At 48.3% G+C, this 8394-nt stretch overlaps 1 non-coding gene across 1 annotated transcript; it reads left to right on the forward strand.

The window, feature by feature from the left end:
• Positions 1-7829: 7829 nt before the first annotated feature.
• TRNAE-UUC (transfer RNA glutamic acid (anticodon UUC)) lies at positions 7830-7901 on the forward strand. The gene has a single exon. It is a non-coding gene; the product is annotated as a tRNA-Glu (tRNA).
• Positions 7902-8394: the final 493 nt, after the last annotated feature.

The raw sequence follows: 8394 nt of genomic DNA on the forward strand, positions 1-8394 counted from the left end.
GAAATGGTGACCTACTCCAGTATTCTTGCCTGGAAAGTTCTATGGACAGAGAGCCTGGCAGGCTACAGTCCATGGCGTCACAAAGAGTTGGACATGACTGAAGTGACTGAGCACACACATCAGAGTCCTTCAGGAGACAGAAACCACAGCAGGTATTTTAGTAGTGAAAGTGAGAAAGAAAATGAAGTCGCTCAGTCGTGTCTGACTCTTTGTGACCCCATGGATTGTAGCCTACCAGGCTCCTCTGTCCATGGGATTTCCCAGGCAAGGATGGTTAGTCATTCTATTGGAGTGGGTGGCCATTCCTTTCTCCAGGGGATCTTCCTGACCCAGGGATTGAATCCGGGTTTCCCGCATTGCAGGCAGATGCTTTACTGTCTGAGTTTTAGTAGTGAACTTAATATAAAAAAAATGGTTAGCCAGGTATTAGGAAAGAAAAAAGGCAAAGACAGGACATAGGTGCCATAGAGGTAAGAATTATAGGGAATAGCGATCATCCCTAGTGTCAGGCTAATACAAGGAAGAGGCTGGGATATTTGAAACCTAGAAGCTTGGTGCTGCGCCCTGACTGAGACCTCTGGGCTGGAGGAGATCCTGCTTTGTTGGTCCTGTTTCTTCAAAAGCTTAAAAGGGAGACTGTGGAGCTGGCATTCCTGCCTCTGCTGAGGGCCTGCTGGCCAATCAATGCTGGTGTCTCTGAGCAAGGAAGGGAGGTGGTGTTGTGTTGGTTCTGGAAATGTTGGAAGCAACTGCTGCTACTGGAACCAGCAGTTGCTGCTAGGATGAATTACAGTACGGTTGTGGGGCTTCCCTGGTGGCTCAGACGGTAAAGAATCCGCCTGCAGCATGGGAGACCCAGGTTCCATCCCTGGTTTGGGAAGATCCCCTGCAGAAGGGAATGGCAACCCACTCCAGTAGAATGGCTACCCATCCTTGCCTGGGAAATCCCATGGACAGAGGAGCCTGGTGGGCTACAGTCCATGGGGTTGAGAGAGTGGGACACAACTGAGCAACTAACACTTTCACTTCTTCCATGGTCACCCTCAGAAACTGGAAGCAGCTCCCCAGTCTCCTTCTAGCGCCTCCTATTGGCAGAGACAAACAGGGAGCCTGCTGGAGAGGGTAGCATGGCTGCAGGTGATGCCCCAGCATCACAGAGCGGTTTTGTTGTTCAGTCACTCAGTGGTGTCCGACTCCGCAACCCCATGGACAGCATCACACCAGGCTTCCCTGTCCTTCACCATCTCCTGGAGCTCGCTCAAATTGATGTCCGTTGAGTCATTGATGCCAACCAACCATCTCATCCTCTGTCGTCCCTTTTTACTCCCGCCTTCAGTCTTTCCCAGCATCAGGGTCTTTTCTAATGAGTCGGCTCTTTGCATCAGGGGGCCAAAGTATTGGCGCTTCAGCTTCAGCATCAATCTTCCAATGAATATTCAGGATTGATTTCCTTTAGGATGGACTGGTTTGATCTCCTTGCAGTCCAAGGGGACTCTTGAGAGTCTTCTCCAACACCACACTTCAAAAGCATCAATTCTTTGGCGCTCAGCCTTCTTTATGGTCCAACTCTCACATCCATACATGACCACTGGAAAAACCATAGCTTTGCCTAGACGGACCTTTGTTGGCAAAGTAATGTCTCTGCTTTTTAATATGCTGTCTAGGTTGGTCATAGCTTTTCTTCTAAGGAGCAAGCGTCTTTTAATTTCATGGCTGCAGTTACATCTGCAGTGACTTTGGAGCCCAAGAAAATAAAGTCTGTCAGTGTTTCTATTGTTTCTCCATCTATTTGCCATAAAGTGATGGGACTGGATGCCATGATCTTAGTTTTCTGAATTTTGAGTTTTGAGCAGAGGAGAGAGAGAACGAGCAAAGGGAGTTTAAAAGCCTGTTTGACTAGAGGTTAGGTGGTGGGAGGAGGGAACGATTCATTTCCTGGGGACAGCTGGGCAATTGCCTCAGGAGTCTCCAGCATTACCTTGAACTTAATATTTTTCTCTAGGTCATGGAAGAGAGCAGCCAAGGACAGCTGACTTGGAGCTCCTGTATTATTACTTGGCAGCATGGGCCTATTTTGTGGGGTACATTAGGTGGAGGCAGGAGGAAACATATTCAGATGATCCAAGGAGATAAACCCATTGCAACTTTATTGGATTACATACGATTTTATGGCCTTGTCACAAAGCTTGTGTAAATTCCCATGTCTGACCCACACCTTGATAATGAACGATATCTTTTAAGATAGAACACCACAGATGTTTGATTATATCTCACCCTTAACCTGTGAGCCACATGAGTTCATTGTCTATGAGCTGATTTTATAATCTGTGAAGCATGATGTAAATGAAGTGGTTTTATTATTTGTATCCTTTCTGGTCCTTAACTGAGTTCCACAGAAGTGATGGGTTTTTGTACCCAAGGGAGGAGTTCAGAGGAGATAAAGAGAATCAAGAGCAAAGGCTCAGAATTTACAAAATTAACAGAGCAGTTTTATACTTTTAAGACTTGGTGTTTACAAATTATGGCCCCCTGACCATTCTTTTAGAAGCCAGAATTTGGACCCAGGTAAGTTGGGTAAATATCTCAATAGAGAGTTCTAGTATACGAATTGTCACTTTTAAAGCAGCAATGACTGGGACTTCCACAGCGCTCCAGTGGTTACAAATCTGCACTTCTAGTTCAGGGGGCTTGGGTTGGATCCATGATCGGAGAACTAAGATCCTACCTGCTCTGTAGTGTGACCAAAAAAAAAAAAAAAAAGAATAAAACAGCAGTGACTGACTTGGACCATGTTTTGGGAAGTTTCCAATAGACTTTTTTTTTTTTCAGAATCCATTTATATTAATTGAATGGAATTTATTCATAGTCTGGTACCATGAACTGGATAAAAGCTCATGCCATACCAATCTTCATGGTGGATAACTAAGTTTTAAGGTGTTCCAGGAGTCAATCTAGATCTAGGTAAGGAGTACTGTCGTACGAGATGCTGTTACACCAGTCTTTATTACACTTAACCAGTGTATTTTGTTTGGATTGTGAATGTGGAAGGCTTATTTCATTCTAATCATTGCCATGTGACTTTTAGATTAGTAGTTTTCATAAGTGAGAATTTAATTAAATCAGTATTTGAATGAATAAATATATATACATACACACACACACACACACACACATATATATATATAAAACTTTGGGTTTTCCAGATGGCGCTAGTAGTAAAGAACCTGCCGGCCAATGCAGGATATGTAAGAGACGCAGGTTCGATCCCTGAGTTGGGAAGATCCCCTGGAGGAGGGCATGGCAGCCCACCCCAGTATTCTTGCCTGGAGAATCCCATGGACAGAGGAGCCTGGCAGGTTATAGTTCATGGGGTTTCAAAGAGTTCGATACAACTGAAGCAACTTAGCACAGCACAGCAGAACTTGTAGTCAGTTGCTTTGCCTCTTGGGTGCTGGGTCAAAACCAAGACTATTCCCCTGGGATGGACTGATGGATTGATTACTAAATGAATGAATGAATCAGGTAGGTGATCACTTAAACATTTGCTGAGTGTGGCTGATGTGGCAGGAAGGATACCACACTGTGGAGGTATTTTTACCTGAGGGAGAACTTCTTCTTGCCAAGCGCTGTGCCAGGAAATCACAACAGAGTGAGACCCAGACTGTGCCATCAGGAGCTTAACATCAGCCCTGGAGAGAGAGGCGGGGCAATTCATGCAACCCACTGACTGACGGGTGGGCCCACAGAACAAGACCTAACCCAGTTTCGGGGGTTCAAGGGAACTTGTCCTGAGTCCTAGCATGAGTAGGAGATACTAGACTTGGGGCGGAGGTGAAGGGCAGGCTTTTACAACATAAAAAAAGCCCCGAGGAAGCTCTGTTATCCCAGTGGCCTCCTGAGTTCAAGTCCACTTTTAGAAACTGAACCAAGTGTTAGGCCATGAAGATTAACTCACCCCAACTGGTCAGCAGGGGCAGGTGCTGTTACCCAAAAGAGCTTTGAGGTTAACTTAATGCCCTAGGCTGGGTCTGTGCCTGCCAGAGCTCTCCTTGGGAGAGTGGAACTTAATTGGCATTTATTTTCGATGCCCTTATAAAGGGTGACTCCCGGGCCCGCTGAAATGGAAACCATCCGCGCTCCTAAATGACTGGCAGGCAGGGGACCTGAATTGCACTCTCTGCTTTGGTTAATCTAGATGCCCGGCAAGTAGAATGTATTTGGGGCTTTTTTCCAGGATCAAATGTATCAAATGGTGGATGAAATGGGAGAGCTGCCCAGTGAGAGTCAGCCTTAGATGCATGGGAACAGGAATAGCGGTTCCTTCTGTCAACAAGGAGGCTTTTTTTTGTGTGTGTGTGGAACTAAAGAAATTCAGCTCACTTACTGGTCTGGCTAAACTTCAAAAATGTGTGTTTTTTCCCTTCTCCCAGGAACATTTTGTTCATACTGTTGGTTAAAAGGAGGCAGCTTTCACACAGAAGTACAGCAGGAAGTATTTAAGTTAGATAAAAGGAAGGACTACTTGGCAAAAAGGAGTGACTGCAGGACTGGGTTCCCAGGGGGATTATGGAATCTGATTTTTATTCATGGACTTTCCTATTAAATAACTTAAATAATAAGGGTGGCTAGGCATAAGCCTTGTCACCATTTTTTAGAGGCCTGTGCTTTGAGATTCAGAGGCAATGAACCCACAGCCCTGAGGTGGCTTTATGGGGGTTGAGCTGGCCTTGGAGTTGGGGTCAGATGTGGGAAGACGAGTAGGGAAGGTGCAGACTGAAATGGAACAAAGAGATCAGGGCAGGACGTCACGAGGGGCAAGTGGGACAGAGAAAGCAGGGAGACCGGCACGCAATCGCTGAAGACCAGGCGTGGGAGGATAATATTAGCAGGTTATGTGAGGGCTGGGTTATAGCAAGCTGGGATGGTTTGGCCACGGAATTTATAGATTTTACTCAACAGGGGACTGGGCCTTCCCTGGTGGTTCAGTAGTTAATAATCTGCCTGCCAATGCAGGAGACTCGAGTCCGACCCCGAGGCTGGGAAGATCTCCTGAAGACAAACGACAACTCACTCCAGTATTCCTGCCTGAGAAATCCCATGGACAGAGGAGCCTGGCAGGTTACAGTCCATAGGGTCCCAAAGAGCTGGACATGACTTAGCAACTAAAGAACAACAAAAATGGCAACTAGGAGTAATTTTTCCCCCCTCAGGTTTTTCAGTAGGAAAAGGAAATGATGGAAATTGTGCTTCAGAGGTCATGGCCTTCTAGAGGTTGAAGGGAACTTAGGGTCATGTAAGGGTTTCTCAAGCTCTAGTGGCATCTGAGTCATTTGGGAGGAGCGGGGGTGGTGTGCTTGTTAAAATTCAGACTCCCAGGCCCTGCTCCTTCAGGAGCTCTGGGCGGGGCTGGGAATCTGCAGTTAAACAAAGGCAATGGTGTCACTGGTATAAGACCTACACTGGGGGGCCACTGCCAGCCTCTGGGAGACACCGTCCAAGGGGTCCTAGCAAGGAAGCCTCTGGTGAACTCATAGAGAACCACGGAGAAAAGAGCCCTAAAACCATGTGAAAAAGAGCTCAGGCCCCCAAAGAAAGAAGCTGACTCTTGGTGGCAGCAGTCCAGTAGGAAGTTTCAGTCTCCTTTCCTCTTGCTCTCCCCCACACTCCAATCTTGGAGGGCCTTGAAGCATCAATGGGACGAAGGCCAAAGAAAGAAATGAGAAATAGAACACACCCTCTTTCCTGGACAACAGACCCTAGCCCAGAGTCCATTTAACCAACTCACTATTCTTAAACCAGTACACCAGCTCTCCAAAGTAATTAAGCCCTGCCTTGGAGCATCTGCCTACTTCTGTGGTGTAAATACTCTCCACCACGGCCATCTACCAATATGATGTCAGGAATACAGGGTTAGAAAGAGAAGCTAAAATAAGATCTTGTGAGCTGGCAGGAGTCTGATCCAGCTCATCACTGTTCCTAACCTGAAGTCATGCCCAAGCTGGGGTGATGGGAACGAACTGTCTAGAATGAGGACAGAGTTGCTAAATAGTATATTGTCCTGAGCTGTGCTTTATTGTTTAAAGTGACCATAGGGGAACCTCCCTGTTAGTCCAGGGCTAAGATTGCTGCTCTACCACAGCCAGGGCCCAGGTTGGCTCCCTGGTCACGGAACTAGATCTCACATGTAGGAGACAGCCATATAAGTAAATGTAAAAATAGTAATAAAATATAAAGTGACCATAGGGCTTTCGCGTAACTACTCAAGTTCTCATCCAATTACAAGGGGAAAACTGAACAAATTTCAGATTGGGGATAGTAAGAGACCAGACAAAGTTACAGTTTGGTTATATCCGAAGGATGGTGCCTGTCTTATGGGTTACTAGGGGAACTTTTATCTTTAAAACTGGTAAGATACTTTTCAAAAAGAATTATCACGTGGAAATACAGAACTGAAAGGTACACGTGAACTCTCTAACCTCAGATTGAGAACCACAGATGTGGGATATTCTGTAGTTGATGAGGTTTGTTTTGGAGAGTTTTTTTTTACTGTTCCGAAACAGATGTCCGCCAGAGGAAGGCAGCTGTCTCACTGATTGCAAAACAAATAAAGTGAAATTGTTCAAAGATGCAAAAAAATGGTACAGGAAGAACCCCCAAAGACGCGCATGAGACCTATCACATAGGAATACTATGAAGATGAAATGAGCAAACAGACTGGAACGCGTCTAACACACACAGTAGGTTTGCAGTCAGTTAGGCTGTGATTTTCCTTCAGAGCTTCATTGCATTTAGTGGTGTTGGATTATGTTGACTCCCTCTGAGGGAGCATCCTCCGTGTTAATAAATGTTAAGACTCACTTATAGTTCCCCTCTGACGAATGAAGAGGAGAGCGAGAACCTTCTCAGACCCTTTGGCAGGTGGGGGATGAGGAGGAAATAAATGAGAACCAGAGCCAGCTTTAACGTGGGCTCCAAAGTGTGGGGCGCTCGCGCAAACAACTTCTGGGTAGTTGAAGCCGCCTCGAGAACAGCAGAACCAGCTCTCCCACACGGGCTCCCTCGTCCCGGGGCTGATGCAGGCAGAGAAACTGCGCCCGGAGAGATGCTGCTCCAGCCGAGAGCGGGCGGGGAAACCACGGGGGCCCTCCATCCTTCACGCCCGCTGGCAGCGAGGGACTTTCTCCGGTTTTAAAAACTACGTTCACAAGCCACCGTCTCCCACTTTCAACGGCACAAGCAGTGCCTTTTGCCGTTGGGCCAACAGAACCGGGACTGTTCCGGGCAGCCCCTGTCCTGCACCCTGAGAGGAAAGGGGCCGTTTCCGGGGCGGGACGGGGCCTGCGCGCGGCCCCGCACGGCGCGGAGAGACGGGCAGACCCGGGAGCCGGGACGCTCGGGCCGGGCGGGCTCCCCCGGGCGCGGCTCTGCCCGGGCTGGGCGCGCGGGGCCAGGGGGCGGGCGGCCGCCTCGCAGGGGCCGCGGCGCCCAGCACGCGCCGGCCTCTACGGCGGCGCTTTCACGTCTTCACCCAGAGCAGCGCCAGCCCCCATGCTCCGCCGGCTTCTCCCGAGGAATTCTGAATAATGACTCATCAATCTAGAACCTACACAGGCGTAGACGCGGCGTCTCGAATCAGGAGACCGGATGAGATCATGGAGGCCGCGAACGTGTGCAGCGGGGACGCGAGCGCCGCGCCCCCGGGCCGCCGGCCGCCAGGCCGCTCCGCATGCGCAGGCGCCGGCCTGTCCGCGGACGTCGGGAGGGGCGGGGCGGGCGGAAGCCGAGCCTCAAGACTCAATTTGTCTAGGTTTGCACCACTGCTCGTCGTCTCCCACATGGTCTAGCGGTTAGGATTCCTGGTTTTCACCCAGGCGGCCCGGGTTCGACTCCCGGTGTGGGAACGCCATCCCCTTTTTGGGCAGAAAACGAAGATAATTCAAACACGTCCAAACTAGGGGAACACTGGTGTTTTTAGAAAGAACTCTAACCTTGTTTCAGAGCACCCAGGGGAAACTGACGCTGAAGAGAATCGGGGTTTACCCTAGAGTGAATGGCTGTACAGCCCACTCAAAGCCGGTCGACCGGCAGGACCAAACGGAAAGGAAGCAGCTCGAAAGAGGGCTGAGTTTGCTTTTGAAACAGGTCTTTAAATCTGAGGAGCAGGGAGTCAGCCGGCCCCATGCTAAGATAGTTGGTTTTCCTGCGTAATTTCTCCTTGTACCGTGAATATGGAACAAATGATCAAAAAGTGCTCTTCTTTGAAAAAAAAAAAAAGACAAGACACATTGTAGGACATTATAGGCTTTTCAGTTGCCTAAAGCCATTCCTTTGAGGACAGCAAGATTTTCAGAAAAGTCATATTATTGAGGGCACAGTAGTTCAGAATACAGTCTA

The sequence above is a fragment of the Moschus berezovskii genome, chromosome 13 (assembly GCF_049115385.1).
Source record: "Moschus berezovskii isolate FMDL1 chromosome 13, NW_MosBer_1.0, whole genome shotgun sequence".
Taxonomy (NCBI): Eukaryota; Metazoa; Chordata; class Mammalia; order Artiodactyla; family Moschidae; genus Moschus; species Moschus berezovskii.